Below are 21,381 nucleotides of genomic sequence, written 5' to 3' on the forward strand. Positions count from 1 at the left end.
AATTATTTTATCACACATGAGAAAATCATCCTGAACCCCAACCAATACGCTTACTCTAAAACTCTGACTCTATGAAAATGTCATGCAAACAAAAAAAATGTTGAAACCTATGTAGAATGCACCAGGTTCGGAATGCTGAAAACATGCACTGAAATAAAATAATTAGGTCATGATGTGGTTTCTCATATTTAACATAATTTCTTTTAAGAATGTTTAAAAAAAATATTTCATTACATTCAATAAATGGTACCTAGTTTCCGTTTGCCGATAGTATACACCTTTGTTAATTAGATTACATTTAAAGCATATACAGCCAGTTCATAGAGTGAACTTCCTCCGTCATCTTCTAATGAAGAGCTTTTGCCTGGTGTAACACAATGGTTTATTTTTAGGAGTGATGAGGCTTTATCACAAGTATGTTTAAATTCCTGTTAAGTGGATACTAGTTATAAATATCTTTTTCCAGACGGGGTGTTAGATTACTTTTAATTGCAGAGGGAGCAATATGTAGATGTTTTTGCACCTGATTTGAAATCCTGTTTTGTAATTTGCTAACATGTAACTCACTTAATTTAAAAGCATGCATGCCTGTAGCTCCATATTTGCATTGGCTTGGTGCTTTTTTTTTTTTTTTTTTTCAGAATTAACGCTGTGATACTGTTTACATTAACCTTCAGAGTAGAGTGGTTTCATTAATCCCCGGGATTGTTATTAAATCAGAGATGACATCCCACAATCATAAATGAGGTCATGGAAACAAATTGAGACTCTTATGTTATATATACAGTATATAACAGACACAAAATGGGTGTAAGTTATGGGTTTTAATTACATTTTCCAGTAGCTGTTAATTATGCTTCAATGACTCACGTTACTAATTCTATGATATAACAGCTCCTTTCTTCTCCAGTGCCATCTCCAAAGCTCAGGAAACCAGCCATAATGACCTATCCCAGATACACATTTCCAGGTCGTTTGTATGACAGATTATATATTTCTTTCATTATAACTTATTTACAGTAATACAGGAGTCAGAAAATGAAGCAACATTTTTATTGTGATGTCATGAACTGTGTTTCTGCTCTATCAGCTCTATCTAATCTGATGCTATGCATAGCTCTGTAAGGCAAGAGGGCATGCTTAAACCAAAATCCTGACAGATATAAAAGGCACAAATTAATGAAGCTCTGTAATCACTAAAGCCAGGGTTTAGAATTAGGGAAAAAATCTAACCTTGCAGTGACCCCCCCCCCCCCCCCCCTCCAATAATGCAAGGGCTAACCATTACCTATCACTAGGGGCATTACAGGCATTATTACTTACCTATCTCCTGCTCCAGTGTTGCCCTCTACACCCTAAAGCTCCATTCTGAGGGTAGTCCCATTGCATGTGCACGGAGAGATGAACATGCGACTGCAAACAGCTTTTGAGAGGAGGCTGCAGGAAACCAGTCGCACTGCTGAAGGGTCCCTGTTGGAATGGGAAATAAGTATTACTCTTTATTCCCCCACCCATAGACATGATGAGCATAGATTTTTTGAGGATTCCTAAAGTCAGGCTTTAATACATAGTTAAATGCATTTTTAAAGCTAAGCTCCCGCTTTTCATATATATCCCTCACTAACATGTGAGGCTGCTGGATGTGCGGTATAAACTGTATGTAGCTGAAGCTACATACAGCATACCGCACTGTGTTCCGGGTTCGAGCCAGGACTTTGTGTCTTATACCTGGAACATCACAGCTGCGCTCAGCCGTTCAGAGAAAGCGATATATTCTAGCAATGAATACAAAGCTTCCTCTGAGTCAGAGAGGCAGGCTGATGATGTCACAACCTCTGACCCAATCACAGGAAGCTTTGTATTCATAGCTAGAATACATTGCTTTCTCAAAATGGCAGAGCACCTCTGTGATAGACTCTACTGTGTTCCGAGTATGAGACAGGAAGTCTCGGCTTGAACCCGGAACACAGCTACATACAGTTTATACCGCACATCCAGTGGCCTCACATGTTAGTGAGGGACATAGTTCCTTTGGGTCAGCTTGTCCCAAACTAAATATTTAACGTGTATGAAAAGCTGGAGTTCAGCTTTAAATGCAAGCTGTATAAGTTCCTGAATTTGACTTGATATCAGCCTCTTGTAGTCATACAGTCTGTATAGCTATACCATACAGTCTGTATAGCAGAGCTCAGAGAGGTGGGTGGAGAAGCAGCACAAGAAGCCAGTAGGGTGTGCAGCAATGCAAAAAGCAAGGGCTGTGTTGTGTAGTAGAACTGTGTACATCTCAGGACTGGATGAGCGGAAATACAAATACCATACCTTGACAGGTATACCAAGTGTATTTAGCTATTTGCCCGTTTTCTGTTTAAAGGCCAAATTCAGGGCCATTTTTAGATGGAGTGGAGAAGCGTTAAAACCTTTGTGAGTTTGTATTGCTGACTGCAGCCTTTCCCACCTTATGTTCTGCCCCTCTGGCAGTAGAGCAACAAACCAGAAAAGGGGCTTTCATCAGGAGAGGAAAGCCCATAAAGCAATAATGATCATATATCCTTTCTCAGTTTTAATTAAGGAAGATGTTTTTATTGCTGTCTCCATTGAAAAAAACATCCCATTAATTCCTTCCCCTATGACATCCTGTTACCAGGACAGAAATTGGGTCTCCTCAATGGGCACCCAAACAGCATAAAAACCAAATGCAGACCAATGATGGTAATACTTCCTCATATGTAAATGATACCTTCATCCCTAATTATACTAAACCACTGAAATGATAGAACACTGTGGGACTGATTTACTAAAACTGGCGAGAGCAAAACCTGGGCAGCTATGCATGGTAACCAATCAGCTTCTAACTTCAGCTTGTTCAGTTAAGCTTTGAAAAAAAAAACTGGAAGCTGACTGATTTCTATGCAGAGCTGCAACAGATTTTGCAATCTCCAGTTTTAGTAATATAACACCTGTGACTTCATTTGTATCCAAATATCTGTATAAAAACATAATTACATGCAAATACGTTGTTGCATTTATATAGGTATTTGTTTATACTGATATCTGGATACCACTGTAGTCCCAGTGTTCTATTTGTTCTGTGGTTTTACAATAAAAACCTGACAGAGGTGCAGACCTCATTGTACAGCACGTACATTATCTACTGAGGCTAAAAAAAACATGATCATATCTAATTCTGCTACCACAGGCAAATTGCCACACCGCACTGTTTACATTGAAGCAGATTTCCATATGCTCTTGTTCATGTAGTGAGTTGGTAAATAGTAAGTCTACAGTTTCCTGTGGCCGCATGGAAAATGTCTGCTTGGAAACAGTAAGTAGTTCTAGAGCCCAAATGAGAAAACTAAACTGGCAAGAACTTCTGCTTTCAAAGTTAATTATTTGGCTGGTAGAGTATTGAGCGTTTCAGAGTTTGGATTTAAAAGGGTTCCAGTTCTCTTGATGAACACACCCTTATTATAGCCTTGTAGTAAAGGTTGTTATTGGTTGCAAAATTTTGTACCCACTTTAAGGCCTAATGAACTCCTATATAAAAAATTAAAGAAACCAACAGCCATTAGGTTCATGGCATCAATAAAAGAGAATTATGGCCAAAGTTTTTTTGGTGATGATTCTCTTGTGGGTGACAGGATTGCACTCACTTTTGCTCTCCTGTGACCCAGAGTCACCTTAAAGTGGGCTATAGCCCTCTGTCAGTGGCGTGGCAGAGTTGTTCTAGGTTCTAGAAGGATCCTGACGATATTGACAGGATCCGCCCATTGACTTGCCCAACCTCACACTGGGAGCCAAAGCCAGCTGCACCCGCCCTCTCTTCAGCCTGGAACTCCAGTGAATACTGGAGGAGCAGTGCAGAGAGTGGTGGCTGACATTCACTGTTCTCCGCTCCAGCCAGATCTAGAACTGAGTGATAAGTAGTCATGTGATCATTTAGTTCTTGATCTTAGAGCTGACAAGGGACAGCTGCGGCATAGAGGTGCGTTACTGTTAATGTTACTCAACTAATTAGAGTGTATTGATTAAAGTTGGCTGTAGGGGCTGATTGAGACTGTTTTATTAGTGAGCATATTGTTTGGTGGTTATTGGATTAATACATCCCCCAATTACATAAACATACAGAGGCCCTTATAAACATTGGGCAGCAAGGAATAGTAGAAGCAGGTCAATTTTAGGCACAAGGCACACAACAGTCTATACCTAAAACAGCAGGACAGCAGAAACAGAGCAGTCAATTACATTTACAATTCTATCTCATCTGGTGCCCTCTGGACAAATATCAATCCCAACTGAAGACAAGTACAGAGCCTAAAAAGAATGACCCAAAAATATGTAGCCATCTTGCCTTTCTTTGCTGGTGAACTACAGGCGCAAATATAGTTCTCCACATAAAACAGACAACAGGCTGTTTCCAATAGTGCATTTTAGTTTACATTATCACAATCCTAACAATTATGTAGCAAGGGTGGTGATAAAGGGAATGTATCCTGTACAAAAGAGTTTAATTATTTATGTAGGCCTCAGGAAAGAAGACATCTAGCCTTGAACAGAACTGATTTAATTGTTATGTATGGAAAAAAGGATTGCACAGTTAATGACCAAATTGACAGAGAAATTCTTCTTGTCTGAAAAGATTTTCCAACCTCTTCGATCATGCCCCTTTGACAGATGCCGGCCGAACAGGTGGCTTCTCTCAGACCAACTGCAGTACACACTGACCAAATGTTGGCCGGTTTCTAATGAACCTACCAACGCTGTCCAACATTCAGCCCTTGTGTACAAGGCTTTACTCTTGTAAGTGTCTTAACAAAACTGCAGCATGTTGCAGCCAGATTTCCATATCAACCAAAGCATTTACAGTACTGCTGCACGACTGCTAAAGATTACTAACTCAAAGGGAGGGCATGTGATGACCAGGCGTGTCAAATATTCAAACTTGAATGGCTTTAATTTATTTTTACTAACTAGTGATATTTGATAGAAATACATGATGTGAATCCATATACGGCATGTTTAACAGCATATATTCAATAATACCACTTCAAAGTGCAACCTGTGTAATCTATAGATAGCCTCTGGCTTTTTAACATTTACTGCAGTGTAATTGTATGTAGTAGATGGTTGAACATGCTGCCTCCCCTTCTGTTGACTCATTTATTGTATCCTGATTCCTGACTTCCCCCCAGCAGCATACATACTGTCTTGTAAACATGGCCTCTCCATTCTGCAGATTGCATTTGTAATGAAACCACTCCTCGTTCTCCACCCCCCATAAACAAACAATACGCAGCACCAAGCAAGCAGCTGTCATCACAAAAGCAAAACTGACAATCGGATGCCTTTAAAACCCAGAAAGAGCACATGGTCAGTGTTTGCATGGTAAGAGTCTTTCATTATTCTCTCTTCTGCCTCATCTTAATCTACAGTAGTCCTATAGATCTAAATGACAGCACTGTGCTGTTCCTGTTAGCAAAGCTTTGCCTTTTTCATATAAATGTACATTAAAGTCATGTAAATATACTTTATAGAAGGAGTCAGGAAAAATCCACCAAAGCTGGTACAGCTTCTTTAAATAAGCAGATTCCTTTTCTCGTTAGTTACTCAAAATTTTATTTTTATATTGCAAAAAATGCTACATATTAAGAATATAAAATCTGCATAATAATAATATTTTTAAACACAAATATGTTTTATTTTATTTCTCAAACATATTCTAAAACAAATAAGCATAGCCATAATTGAAAAAAATAAATAAATCATGTGATATGCATGTTGTATAAATATAAAAGCTGAGCTGCTGATTGGAGAGTAGCAGAAAGAGTGCTAAAGTGTCCTGTCCAGGCAGTGTAGACCCCGGTGATGCCTGTGAAAGGTTACAGCAAGTGATGATTCCAGGGTGCAGAGAGGAGTGTACTTAGCTTTGTGCCAAATAAAGACACAGTGATGTTATCCAATCACTAATAGTCCACAGAACAGCATCTTAAATGTGCACTCTTGTGACTCCTCTGGGTGGATTCCACTATATGTCTTTCTATGAGATTAGAATATAAAACATGCAGTGCTCTCAGGGCTCATGCTGCTACAGAGCTGCTTGCTGGCTGTGTGCTGGGTATAGTGTTCTATCGGATTAGGACATCACATTCCCAGCCCTGACAGAGCCTTTGTTCATTATATTTATAGCTGCTTCTGGTCATTGTTGAGAAGAGGAGATTGCCCTGCCCTCTGGCCCTTTCCTAAGAAGATTTTGGGCAGAAGCTCCTCTCATGTGGCACTAATTGAAATGATTGGTGGAGGGGGTGTTGTGAGCTCACTGTGCCTGACTCAGGCTTATCTGCCAGGGGCTAAGCAAGAGGAGAAAAAAAAAGCAAAGCTTTGCCTCATCCCAGTGAGGCTCAGGGCTTCTGGCCATCTGTCCTCAGTTGGAATCAGGAGACACATAGAGGGACCGCACTCACTGTGACCGAGCAGAAGAAAGAGCATTGTTCAGGAACTCTGGCTGAGCTTTTAGCGGAGGTGAAGGTTGGTGAACTGAATATAAATCTCTGTTATCTGTCTGTGAAGATTTCAGCTTGGGCATTCAGCCTCATATAGGGATGCCTGTGCTTTATTGTGTGTGTCATTTATTTCTGTACACAACCACTTGTGTAGAGTGTTGTCTTCATGCTTTATTTTACAGTCTTCATTATGGTGTCTTCATTATGCCTTTTTACATTCAGAATAATAGGATTTTCTCACGAGACTCTTCTTCACTGTGCATGTGGAGTACCACTTTATTGCAACTGCGTGGCAATGATAAGGTTAACCGAGCCGAGCCAATGCTTACAAAGTTACTTACATGACTTAACACGTTATGGTGCTGGCATTCCTTATTTATTTGCTGATATGTGAGAATGAAGCACCGACCCCCTGCTGTGATGCATGCTAATCAGGATGCTGTGTATATAAAACACTGACTTTTAGAAGCATGTACCTAGGAGAACGCGTCTCTTCTTTGGCAAATGCTACATCTGGAACACCTGCTCTGTTGTCTGTTCAAGTCAGCTGACTGCAGCGAAATAAGGGATGAACCTGCCGCTATGGCCACTAAGTTTTTAACATATTCCTGTGAAAAGTGGTACCCTCGTTTAATTAAACGCAGCTCTAACTTTCTTCCTACTATACGATTTGATCTGCAGGCAGGCCTTATTGATGCTGAACTGGTTCATGCCCTTGGATCCAGCACTGTTGGCTGCTTATACGTACTACAGTCACATTTTTATGAATGGGTTGAAAGCATGTGGCTCTCACATCCCAGGATAGCTTTGTGCTATGGATTTGCTTGTTTTTGTAATTTTATTTTTTATACGCAGTTACAGTCTATTTTATTTGCTAAAATTGCAGTTTTAATATAGTCCATCATTGTGGTCCTTATTTCAAATCTGAACAAAGTTAGAACATTACAGCGGTTACAATAAATACTGTATTACAAAACTGTAAATATATCATAGTCAATTGTAATGGAAAACAAGCTTTTATTTAACATCTACACTTAACAGCATTGGTACATTGTTTTCATTTAATTTTTTTATACATATCTTTTATATAACATATAAATGTTATATTTTATGAATAGATCTTCTAGAAATCGTTGTTTGCCTTCATCTTTCAAATCCATATAAATTATAATACATCAAGGATTATATTAAAATGAAAAAAATGTTACCTAAAGTTTTAGCTAAATCTTTATGACACATGTTAAAGTCTAATGCGTTTATTACAGAATTAAATATAAGCACCGAAAGGTCAGTACACTACATGTCTCCTAAGGCCTACAATGGGCTTTCACCCCCTCTGAAGTCTGATTAAGTCATATTAAAAAAATATGTTACCTAAAGTTTTAGATAAATCTTTATGATGTATGTTTGAGTCTAATACGTTTATTACAGAATTAAATATGAGCACTGAAAGGTCAGTGCACTACAAGTCACCTAAGGGCTGACCTGGGCTTTCACCCCCTCTAAGGTCTGATTAAGTCATATTAAAAAAATATGTTACCTAAAGTTTTAGATATTTCTTTATGATGTATGTTTGAGTCTAATACGTTTATTTCAGAATTAAATATGAGCACTGAAAGGTCAGTGCACTACATATCTCCTAAGGCCTACACTTGGCTTTCACCTCCTCTGAGGTCTTAAGTCATATTAAAAAAGTATTCAAGTTTTAGATAAATCTTTATGATGTATGTTAGCGTATAATACACTTATTACAGAATTAAATATAAGCACTGAAAGGTTAGTGCGCTACATGTCTCCTAAGGCCTACACTGGGCTTTCACTCCCTGTGAAGTCTGATTAAGTCATATAAAAAAAATTAGTTGCCTAAAGTTTTAGATAAGTCATATTAAAAAAATGTTACCTAAAGTTTTAGATAAATCTTTATGATGTATGTTAGAGTCTAATACATTTATTTAAGAATTAAATATAAGCACTGAAAGGTCAGTGCCCTACATGTCTCCTAAGGCCTGCACTGGGCTTTCACCCCCTCTGAGGTCTGATTAAGTCATATAATTCAGTGAGTGAGGATAGTTCCAAATGGAATGCTAAATATGTACTGTGGTTTCTGGGTCATTTCAGTTTCAGAGACTCCTGTGAATGAATACTTCTCCTACAAACGTATAAAAATGTATTTTGTAGACAATACAAAAACTATGTGAGAAACATTCTGTGAGACACAAAGGTTCTTGGGTCACACAGGCTAGATCTGGTCACAGATGTGAATAGTCTTAATTGAGAGATGGACATTTGGCTGCTTTGTTTTGCAAATAAGGATGACATTGTTAACTGAAACATCAGCTAATGGGTTTGAATTTTTGCTCTTTCACTTGTAATGAAAGGCGCTCTTGTACGTAGACAGTTTTCATTTAAACAATGAATATTTTGTGAATCGCTAAAAGTTGAACAGCTGCAACATGGGTATATTTTATTGCTTATTTTTTTTCAACTAGCATACCCCTCATTACTGAAAAATCACAGTGGGCTCAGAAAATCTCAAAGTTGAACAAGCATTCTTCTATACATGTTATATTTTTCAGTGTAGATATGTTCTTAACTCATATACCATACACACCAACACTAGCTTTACTATACTGCACTACTCCCTTATAATTTAATTGTAATTTAACAGGATATTAGGATAGCCCAAGTTCAGTGTTTATATAAATGAATAATGTCATTTTTTTATGTCAGGTTTACCCTCCATAGAACAGTAGGTCAGATCAGGACCAGACATTTGGGCTGATATACCCATAGTAATCTGACTGCATGCATACAGGTCCCCTGCCATGCTGACAACAACTTTTAAGTCTTTCAGCATTGGACAGGTGCTTCAGAGGAGGGTGGGCGTCCTTCTCAGGACACCATACCAGTGCTGGCAGGTAGTTTCTCAATTATGATGCCACAGATAGGGGTCCAGGTGTCAGTAGTGTTTATATGTATCTTCCTGCCCCCATGAGGGCCAAATAAATGCAAACAGTGATTTACTTATTCTGCCAAAGTCATAAATACTTTAACGGATAACTGTACTATTAAAAAAATCTCAGTTAATATCAGATAGCCTTGGACTGTCTTCCAAATAGTAAAAACATAACTTAGTTATCCTAGTAACATCACTGTTGTTCTGCAAGGCCTGCATTTATTTTTGACAGCCTTCTATGAATTTTTCACACTGTTGCTTCTTTACAAGTGCAAGGCTGTACCTGTAAGTTAATGATGGCCAGCCTTGTGGCTGACCCCATCCATTGGTCTGCAGTTTGCAGACACTGCCAGGAAGGGGCAGGAGCAGTGGGTCAATATAAAAGGCCAGGCAACTAGCATTTTTAGAAAGAAGGCAATAGTGGCAGCCCCTATTGCTTCTTCAAAAGAATGAAAGTGTGGGGACAGGAATGTGGGAATCTCTTAGTGTGCTGCCATTTAGATTCCATCATGGAAACGTTCGCTCCTTATTTTTTAGGCATTAATATTTTACGAATTCTATGGATTCCTCTTGAAAGGCTGATTGGAAGATATTCTCAGGGTAGACTTGGAATGTTGACTAGATGATTTCTCCTATCTGGCCTGGGACAGCTTGTATTTCCCAGAGAAAGCTGAAGTCCATAGGTGATTACTGGGAATTGTGAGTTGGTCTGCTCATTCTGCTACAATTCAATTCTACAGGATTAAGTGGCCTGAAAATAGTGATAATGATGAGTAAGTACCAGAGGCACTGCAAATAAAAGGACTGCTCTGTTTTCAATTAACTTTAGATACACCTGGCAATTTTTTCTTGGAAGGAGGGAGGTCCCTAGAAAATAAACACTATAGATATTATTATTATTACTATTACTATTATTGATTATTCTCATTTGTAGTAGTAGTACAGTGCAAGACAATTCCTATTGTTGTCTGCAAAGTCTGGTATCAAAGGAAGGACATCTATGCATAGATATAAATCAAGTGAAAGAAATATAAATATCAATGCACTTATTTGTAACTTAAAGATTTTTTGTCAATCCATCTCTTGAGGCAAACAAAGGTTCACTTACCAATTTTGAAAAGGTAAAAGTATTAGTAAATTAGTACATTAGTAATAGAGTTTGTTTAGCTCTTAAGCCCCTTTCACACTGGGGCGGGGGCATTGTCGGCGGTAAAGCGCAGCTATCGTAAGCGGCGCTTTACCGTCGGTATTGCGCCGCTAGCGGGGTGGTTTTACCCCCCTGCTAGCGGCCGAGAAGGAGTTAAAACCACCGCAAAGCGCCTCTGCAGAGGCGCTTTGCTGGCGGTATAGCCGCGCTGTCCCATTGATTTCAATGGGCAGGAGTGGTGAAGGAGCGGTATACACTCCGCTCCTTCACCGCTCAGAAGATGCTGCTGGCAGGACTTTTTTTCCCATCCTGCCAGCGCACCGCTCCAGTGTGAAAGCCCTCAGGGCTTTCACACTGGAATTAAAGCAGCGGCACTTTCGGGTCGGTTTGCAGGCGCTATTATTAACGCAATAGCGCCTGCAAACCGCCCCAGTGTGAAAGGACCCTTAGTGTCTATAATCATTGAAACATACCCCATATATATGTGAAATGAGTTGTTCATACAGAATCCTACAGTAAAGTGCTGTTTCTAGTGGCATGCATGAGAGCAACTATTATTTGTATCTTATTGTGTTGTGTAGAACTTTACAGCTTCTGATGTTCCAGAAAAGAGATACCCAATATATAATGATGAACATATTTCATGTGTAAAATAAATAGACATTAATTTGTTAACTGACCATTAAATTGATGATTATTATACCGTAATTGAATGATAGCATTGCAGTCCCAGAGCCCACAGCTGTTCTTAAAATAGTCAGACATACTATATAACAAAAAATATCATACATTTGAATGGTGCACAACTCTCTAAAACATAAAAGATGTAGAAATGTGGAAAATGAAAACATAGATAATGGAAAAACGATTGATGTTGCTGCTCTGGTTATTTCTGCTGAGAGTTATTTTTTTCGGTGCTTGACAGACATAAATGAATGGACACAAAGAACAAAACCTTTTTGACTGGCTTGATTTCTTGGGCTGCCATAGTGACATGTTCAAGGATGTATATTGACTTTTGTCAATACTTTGCCTACAAACCCATGGTATGGACTTTGAAGTGTGATCATTATGACTAGTATCCAACACATTTATTTGTGTGCATTTCTAGCACTATTGACATGAGGAATATAATTTCATATAATAGAAAAGACAGAACTTCTATCTTCCATCGCCTACATATTTTGACAACAATCAGTCTAGAACAGTTGTGAAAGATGAAACAATTAGTCTTGTCGGCTCTCTGCTGAGTAACCGCGTGTGCCAATTTTTTGCAACCTGTTTCCTTGGAGAAAATGTAAATTATTTTCTTCTTTCTACTAGCCTTGAAACACCCAAGTACTACGTATGAATAGCCATTTGATGTTTATACTAGTAACAAAACTCTGCCATTCATGATCAGGACAAAAACAGTGCTTGAAATGGGGGAAGTGCAGAAAGTATATACATTGAGTATGTAATATTATGTATAGTAATAATAATACATATAGTATGTATTATTATGTTCATTATTAGAAGTTAAAGCCATCAAAACATATTTTTTATGCCACCCCTGTATCGAATAATATACTGTAATTGCTAAAAGAAGCAGGATGGAATACTAGTTTCCCCACCGAATACTGTGGTTTCTCCCACCAGCTGCTGCATCCTGTATTAATGTATAACCAGGTGGGAGAAACTACAGCATATGGCAGGGGAACAGGCATTTTACACACCCGGAAGTGTGGAATTCATACAGAGGCCAGTGTACAGCAAAGAGGTGGGGTTTCCAACATACAGGCACCAGAAGGGTTACTATAGTATGTAATTCTATGTCACTCTTTAGACTACAGTTCCTTCCCTGTTTAATTCTTACCTCCTTGCTGCAGTGGTTCTGCCATACTTTTAATTATTGTCACGTGTTGTTTGGTCTCTGTGCTCACCTATGTGCATCGCCTGCTATACTGTGGGTATTTACTTTCCATCTATCACTTCCAGGCTCACCTCCTAGTTTGCTTCCCTATATAAGACATCCTCAGTGCAGCCACCATGCCTGAGCAACTTCCTAGTTCTCTGAGCTCCTGTTTGCCTTGTGTTTTCAGTGTCTAATATCCCGTGTACTGACTCTGGCTTTGTCTTCCATTTGTGTTTGTCTGCCACCTGCCCTGACTTCGACTTGTTTCCCAGATCCTCTTCTGTCTCCTGCCATCTGTACTCTGTGCATATGCGGGTGGTCACCGCATTTTAAGCTGGGAGTACCTTGGGGCCGTGACCTAGTTCCACCTTGTTGCAAGTCCATCCCCACCATCAGTGGCCCTGGTGAAGAAGCAGGCTGGGGCTTAGACTCCGCACCCTGGAGAACCCCAAGTTGGCATTCTACAAGGGCTCACTACCACAGAAACCTCACCTTCTATATAAGTGACCCTGCATTGACGGGGTCACTTTAACAGTCAGAAAGGATTGCATATTTAATAACAATTATAGCAAGAGCCTTTTACGTTTCATAGTAATACAGATATTGTCTTTTACAGTTTGCTAATCATATTAACATAAAACACATACTAATCATTTAATATCGACATCAACATCAACATTTCAGCACTATGAAATATTTGCATATCTTATGCAAATATCTTTTCATTGCTACTTTAAGGACTGTTTTTGTGCTGTTAAGGTATATATTTAGTCTCAAAGAGTTTTAGCAGTTAGGCAAGTTAAGGTTAGGTAAGTGTTACAAGTTATGTTTTAGGTTTAAGTAAACAGTTAGGTTTAAGTCAGGGGTCTCAAACTGGTGGCCCTCCAACTGTTGCGAAACTACAAGTCCCATTATGCCTCTCCGCCTGGGAGAGTCATGCTTGTAACTGTCAGCCTTGCAATGCTTCATGTGACCTGTAGTTTTGCAACAGCTGGAGGGCCGCCAGTTTGAGACCCCTGGTTTAAGTATTAGCGTTATGCCCCGTACATACGGTCGGATTTTCCGACAGAAAATGTTAGATGGGAGCTTGTTGTCGGAAATTCCAACCGTGTGTAAGTTCCATCGAACATTTTCCATCGGAATTTCCATCACACAAAATTTGAGATCTGGATCTCAAATTTTCCGACAACAAAATCCATTGTCGTAAATTCAGATTGTGAGTACACAGTTCCGACGCACAAAGTTCCACGCATGCTCGGAATCAAGCGAGCCGCACTGGCTATTGAACTTCATTTTTCTTGGCTCGTCGTACGTATTGTACGTTACCACGTTCTTGCCGTTTGGAATTTCTGATAAGATTTGTGTGACCGTGTGTATGCAAGACAAGTTTGAGCCAACATCTGTCGGAAAAAATCCATGGATTATGTTGTCGGAATGTCCAATCGTGTGTACGGGGCATTAGAGTTAGGAGCTAAAGGGTTAATTAAGAGTAAAGGTTAGAAGGAGGACTGTGTTAAGTGTTTCAATCAGGTTAAGTCTTCAAGTTTAGGGTTAGGTATAAGTATTAGCGTTATGCCCCGTACACATGGTCGGATTTTCCGACAGAAAATGTTCGATGGGAGCTTGTTGTTGGAAATTCCAACCGTGTGTAAGCTCCATCGGACATTTTCCATTGGAAGTGCCGTCACACAAAATTTGAGATCTGGATCTCAAATTTTCCAACAACAAAATTCGTTGTCGTAAATTCAGATTGTGTGTACAGAATTCCGATACACAAAGTTCCACGCATGCTCGGAATCAAGCAGAAGAGCCGCACTGGCTATTGAACTTTATTTTTCTCGGCTCGTTGTACGTATTGTACTTTACCACGTTCTTGCCAGTTGGTATTTCCGTTGTTGTCGGAATGTCCAATTGTGTGTACGGGCATTATATTTAGGAGTTAAAGGGTTAATTAAGAGTAAAGGTTAGAAGGAGGACTGTGTTAAGTGTTTCAATCAGGTTAAGTCTTCAAGTTTAGGGTTAGGTTATGGGTTTATGACCTAGGGCACATAATGGCAAAACAGCTTGATACACTTTTCTGCATCAGGCATTACGTTGCACTGCACTGACAATCAAGTTGCACTAAGCCATTTATCCCAATAATGCATTAGTTGAATGTACCCTGCACAATATGGGATAGTTTACCTTTCTACACTCACCTCTAGCTAGGCTAAGTGTTAGGGGGAGGTTTAAGTATTAAAGTGATACTAAAGTCTCGTTTATAAAAAAAAATAACAAACATGTTATACTCACCTGCTCTGTGCTGTTGGTTTTGCACATAGCAGCCTGGATCCTCCTCTTCTCAGGTCCCTCTTTACTGCTCCTGGCCCCCCCTCCTGTCGAGTGCCCCAATAGCAAGCAGCTTGCTATGGGGGCACCAGAGCCGTGTCACAGCTCTGTGTGTCCATTCGGACACGGAGACCCGACCCCGCCCCCTCTCTCCCCTGATTGGCTAACTAACTTTAATTGGTAGCCGCAGGAGCCAACGGCATTGCTGCTGTGTCTCAGCTAATCAGGAGGAGAGTCCCGGGCAGCTAAGACACTCGTAAACATCGCTGGGGAGAGATGGGGCTCGGGTAAGTAATTATGGGGTGCTGGGGAGGCTGCTACACACAGAAGGTTTTTTATCTTAATGCATTAAGATAAAAAACCTTCTGCCTTTACAACTCCTTTAACCACTTGCCTACCAGGCACTTACACCCCCTTCCTGCCCAAGCCATTTTTCAGCTTTCACCTCTGTCGCACTTTGAATGACAATTGCACGGTCGTGCTACACTGTACCCAAACAAATTTTTTATCATTTTCTTCACACAAATAGAGCTTTCTTATGATGGTATTTAATCACTGCTGGGTTTTTTATTTTTTACAAAAAAAAGACCAAAAATTTTGGAAAAAAAAAAATGTTTTTTACTTTTTTTCTGTCAGTAAATTTTGTAACTAAGTAATTTTTCGCCTTCACTGATGTGCGCTGATGAGGCGACACTGATGGGCACTGATAGGCTGAACTGGTGGGCATTGATGAGGTGGCACTTATGGGCACTGATGAGGTGGCACTGATGAGGAGGCACTAATATGAGGCACTTATGGGCACTGAAAGGTGGCACTGATATGTGGCACTGATGAGCACTGATAGGGGGCACTGATGGGCAGTGATTTGTGGCACTGATGGGCACTGATAGTCGGCACTGGTGGGCACTGATAGGCGGCACTGGTGGGCACGGATAGGCGGCACGGATAGGCGGTACAGATGGGCACTGATGGGCATTGATGGGTGGCACTGATGGGTGACACTGATGGGCATTGAGCAACAGCAGTGATGGGCATTGATGGGCAACACTGATAGGTGGCACTGATTGCCAGCACTGACTAGCATCACTAATGGGCACTTATTGGTGGCACTTGTTGGCAGTGGTGGGCACTGATTACTGCCACTGGTGGGCACTATATCCTGGCATTGGTGGTGCTGTTTGTGACACTGTATTTATTTATTGTAATCAGGGCACTGATGATCAGTGCCCTGATTACATCCCTAGATGTCCCCCTGTGAGGAGATGCCGCTAATCGGCTCTCCTCTCCTCACACTCTGTCAGTGTGAGGCGAGGAGAGCCGATTACCAGCATCTCCTTGTTTACATGTGATCTTTACACATGGCACGGCAGCGATCGCCATGCTGCGCGCCTCCGCAGGCACGCAAGAGCGGCCTTCATCATTTGACAGCGGGGCGGGCAGCACGCAGTTAATGTTGGGCCCCAGGAAAACAGCCTAATTAACAGTTAAAACAGAAATATAGTATGTTAACTGGTTTACATGAAAAATGTTTTGTAACTCTGTTCTCTTTTGTGATCAAGTTACCCCTGCCAGACAGCAAAGCTGCACTGCCCTGTAGTTTTGCAGGACCCATCTAATGCTAATGCCTGGTACACACGATGAGATTATCGGACAAATGATCGTCCGTTTTTTTTTTTGCATGCTAATCTCATATCGAAAATAAAGTTACGAAAATTCTCGTATGACAGAATAAAAATTCTGAAGTGATGTAATGTGTTGTAGTGTATTAATATTGTATTTTTAAACGACAACTGTCCTGATTAAATGAATTTGTACACTCTGTTATTGTGTGGGAAAAATTTCCGTGCTTGTCCCATCAGATAATTTTGCATGAATTGTCGTGATCGGCTCTCGAAAGCTGTGTACTAACGATCAGATTGTAGTACGATCGATTTGAAGACAGTATTTTTCATACGCTTTTCTGATCATGTGTATAGGCCATTAGTCTGAACAATGAATAAGCATACAACTGAGACCATCTCTTTGTCCCCCCTTCCTGTAAGCAGTAAGACCTTAAGTATTGGCTCATAGTGATGCATCACCCTCTCCCAGCCAGAGTGCTGTTTTACAGAGGATTACTGGAGGCTGATGACCGAACAGATTTAGTTATCTATGCAAGTTCTTTGTTAAAATACAGCTGGATACATTTGTTATATATCCTACTCAAATGTTAGGGTTAAGTCTAACAGTTGGGCTGACCTCTCAGGTCAAGGCTATACAACACACACACACACATATATATATATATATATATATATATATATATATATATATATATATATATTAGAAATTCTCCTCGATGTATCATGTATATTCTATTTACTTGTATATCCTAGCATGTGGCATTTTGTAAAGTGCAACCTACTGAGCTTGCTATGCACGTTCTTGACACACCAGACACAATGTAAACACAAGCGACATAACCTGCTGTGCTAAGTACACTGAGTCACATGAGCACATACCAATGCAAGGATCTGTAGGATAATTTTGGGCAATGTTGTCAAGGAATTTACACGTTCAAGGGCATCAAACAGAACAACTATTGCATGCATCTACTGTAGAGACAACTGCTGTATTAGCTCTCGTTTACACCAGATGCAGTCAAATGCATTTTTTGAACATAGTACTAATGCATATGCCAGAAAAATGAATGTTTGAATGAATGAGCCTAGTTTACACCACTGTGGTGCTTCCAGGTTAATTAAATAAGAGTTCCGCATTCTGCATTGTTTTGCACATAACCATACCAGAACACACATAAACACACATGAATGCAAACATGTGTACATGCAACTTAGTAACACGAATAAGAAACGTGCTGCAAATACACTGCAAATATGCAGCAACAACATGCCCATTACAAATGAATGTAAAAGCACATGTTGAACTGCACACTGAACATGGGGATTTCAGTGTAAATAAGACCTTAGGGTTCTAGTTAGGAACATCAACATGACAATGTGTGTAGAATAGTAATTATGGTATTATTTATAGTATTATTAGCAGTTATTATTCTTGTTGAAACAAATAAGGTTTAGTAGTTCAGTTACATTTATTCATATTTCTCACGACTTGCAATATGACAAAGAAAATAGCAAATATTTCTCACTTAGTTGTCTAAATATTGGTATTTAAAGTGTAACTAAAGGCAGAACTTTTTTTAGTTTTGGATAGAGTGGACAAAGATCAGTACAACTATCAGTTTCTATTGTTGTTTGTGTCCCCATTAGGAAGATTCACATTCTCTATTTGTCCTGTTTACCGTTATTGAAAGTGACAATAAAGGAAAATCCCACATTTTGGGTTGACATCAGAACAGGAATAGAGGGGAAAACTTCCAATGGAGACACTAGTTCTGGGGACCTTGGTGACACACTGGAATTCCCTCACTTTGAAGTCATTTCCCCTCACTTCCTGTTTTGGCTATGGGACAGGGAGTGAAGGGAAATCTCCCCAGTGGGACAAGGATGGCAAAAAAACCTGACAGGGGTTGTAACATCCCCCTCCCCTTACTCTATCCAAAATGAAAAAAAGTTTTGCCTTTGGTTACACTTTAACAGAGGATAGATTAAATTCACAAAGCTAGAGTACCAGGATAGTGAACCTTATTTAATTACATTTTGATAATTTTATATTGTTGGTGTATTATCAGTTTGATTTATATACCTGGCACCCTGAAAGTCCCATCAAATTTCCTCCCATATATATACATATTATTCAGGGATGTTGGTGCCTTCTTGTTGATATTGTCACCTATCCATATTAATTACTAATAGATAGATAGATAGATAGATAGATAGATAGATAGATAGATAGATAGATAGATAGATAGATAGATAGATAGATAGATAGATAGATAGATAGATAGATAGAGAGATAACCCAACAAATAAAATTTAAAACACTAACAATAACTAACAAAACCATCCACAACTCATCCCCCAGCTACATCACTAGCCTAGTCTCAAAATACCAACCAAATCGTCATCTTCCTTCCAAGACCTCCTGCTCTCCAGCTCCTTCGTCACCTCCTCTCATACTCGCCTGCAGGATTTCTCTCGAGCCTATCCCATCCTTTGAAATTCCCTACCCCAATCTGTCCGACTATCTCCAACTCTATCCACTTTTAGGCGATCCCTGAAAACTTTTCTCTTCAGAGAAGTCTATTCTGCCTCCACCTAATAACTGTACTTTACTTTCAGTTTCTTCATCATCTCATACCCCACAGTTATTACCTTTTGTATCACTTGACCCTCCCTCTTAGATTCTAAGCTCTAACGCGTAGGGCCCTCTGATTCCTCCTGTATTGAATTGCATTGTAACTATGGTTTCTGCCCCAACGTTGTAAAGCACTGCACAAACTGTTGGTACTATATAAATCCTGTATAATAATAATAATAATATAATAATAGATAGATATTGAAAGTATATAATATACAAAATATGCAATTAAAATAAACATAATTTGTATACAAGCCAAGGCAGGTTGGTAGACCACAAAAACTAAATTATTAGGCCTGAAAATAAGGAATTGTTATGTAGTGCTTAATTCTAGTCTAAAAAAACTGACATGTGGATGTGGATTCAGTTGAGTCAAGTGGACTGTGCTTAATGGATTGGCATTTTCCTGCATCAGAAAGCTGCCTTATTATGCGCCTTTTGTTGTTCCTTCAATTGGTCTGTAGCAGAGGTAACAAGGGTCAGACACAGAAAGTATGCAAGTTAAAGAGACAGCTGGGCTTTTAGTATAGTAAACATAAACTGGATGCTCCCTTATCTGACCTCCAGATACCATCAAGTAATGCAGAAAAGTAACCTCACTTCTTTTTAAGTTCTGTATCCAGTTATGAAAGAAAATATCATACATAAATATCAAAATATCATACATAATACATGTTAAATTTATTATTTGCATTCAGAAATATATTTCTAAATGGGATAAAAAATAAATATCTATTTTTTGAATGAAGATCAGCACCCTATTTTCTATATTTAAAAAATTCGGAGGCAATTTCTAAACTACCAAAGATAATTGACAAAATGATAAAAAAAAAAGGTTTATTGATTTAGGCTTTATTTTACTTTAGGTCAGAAGATTATACAGCTGGCACTTAAGTACTTTAAGTATGTGGAGGACACTGCATCAAATGACAAAGCAGTGTAGTCTAGTTGATTCTGTCAGTTGAGCAGTTTAGGAAATCAGGTCTAGACTTTACTTCAGTAGTAAATGCTGATTAATACCTTTCAAGCCAATTTCATAAGGCTGGTACTAAGAGTTTTATAACCATATTCTTCTGCTAGCACATAGTATAAAATCTTTTAGATGTTCAGCAGATTTTTAATCTTTTTGCTGTAAGAACCATTTATAAAAATAGTTCTCTTTTAGTACGGCATGTGATGGTTTTTTTTCGTTCAGTCATTCCTAATTTTCACTAAGTATCAGCTGAAGGAAAATGGGTCGCTTGGGTTTTAGCATTAAGCAGGAAATCCGTAGTAGCTGGGATTTAACTGAGATGCAAAGGTTTATTCACTACATTTAGTTAATGAAGGTTGGTGATAGGAAACGTTTGTATGCACTCATGCATATGTGTGATCATGCCCACTTACAGGAAGCACGGCTGCGAGAATCAGGCCATCCAGGAAGCATCTTAGTTGCTGGCATGTAAAAGACACATTTTCACATAAGCAACCAACCGATCTGTGATGACTATAAAACTGTGCATGCATTTGCATTGTGTATATATGAAGGGGTTGACTATTTAGTGATTAAAATATTTTAGACTGGGCGCAGTTTTGATTCCATAAAAGTTCATCCATTATGCCTGGGAAAAGGAATATATTCAGTTAGTTGTTTAAAATGACACATCAGCTATTTTTTTTTTTTTTTGATTGCACAGAGCATGGAAAGATCTTGTGTCTAATGTATTGGTTTATCATGAAATTGTAATCTAACATAATTGAATGCCTTTCATAAATTAGTGTAAAAATAAAGGCCCATACACACGATAGGACTTTTTGACAACAAACATGCAAATTAGCTGTTTTAATGCAACATCCGTGTGTACGCTCCATTGGACAAACTTTTTCAGTTTTCATTGAACAAATGTTGGCTGTGCAAACAGACAAACTTTCCGGCAACAAAAGTCCTATGGTGCAAAACCCTATCGTGTGTACACAAGTCCATAGGACTTTAGTCCAAAGTACAAACATGCATGCTCAGAACCAATGCAAAAGATCAGACAACAGCACAGAATTTGACTAAAGGGTGGCGGTAAAAAGCTGAAAAACCACGTGATTTGGTGAAAGTTGGCTGAAAAAGTCCTGCCGTGTGTATGCTTAATTAGTTTACGGCCAACGCCCTTTGTACAAAAATCCACGGGAAAGTTTGTACAAAGTCTGATCGTGTGTATGAGGCTTTAGTGATATTCTCTTGCCACCAATACCAGGTCATTTTAACAATGTGACTTTGCTGTGACTATGTTTTGTTTGCTGCTAATGGCAAAGCAAAGGGGTTGGTGGAT

General features: G+C 39.2%; 1 protein-coding gene across 18 annotated transcripts in view; it reads left to right on the forward strand.

Moving 5' to 3' along the window:
• Positions 1-21,381, forward strand: part of LOC141144787 (poly(rC)-binding protein 3-like) — a 1,428,155-nt gene that overhangs the window by 1,151,910 nt on the left and 254,864 nt on the right. Inside the window, exon 1 of one of the 18 annotated variants that reach the window (XM_073630810.1) lies at positions 5,250-5,382. The exons of 14 other annotated variants lie outside the window; for them this stretch is intronic. The gene's annotated coding sequence lies outside the window, so the exon portion shown is untranslated. Of the gene's footprint in view, positions 1-5,249; positions 5,383-5,995; positions 6,523-21,381 lie in introns of those variants that run through there. 3 more of the 18 variants (XM_073630807.1, XM_073630809.1, XM_073630804.1) reach the window with 3 other exon arrangements.

This window comes from Aquarana catesbeiana, linkage group LG05 (assembly GCF_042186555.1).
Source record: "Aquarana catesbeiana isolate 2022-GZ linkage group LG05, ASM4218655v1, whole genome shotgun sequence".
NCBI classification, from domain to species: domain Eukaryota; kingdom Metazoa; phylum Chordata; class Amphibia; order Anura; family Ranidae; genus Aquarana; species Aquarana catesbeiana.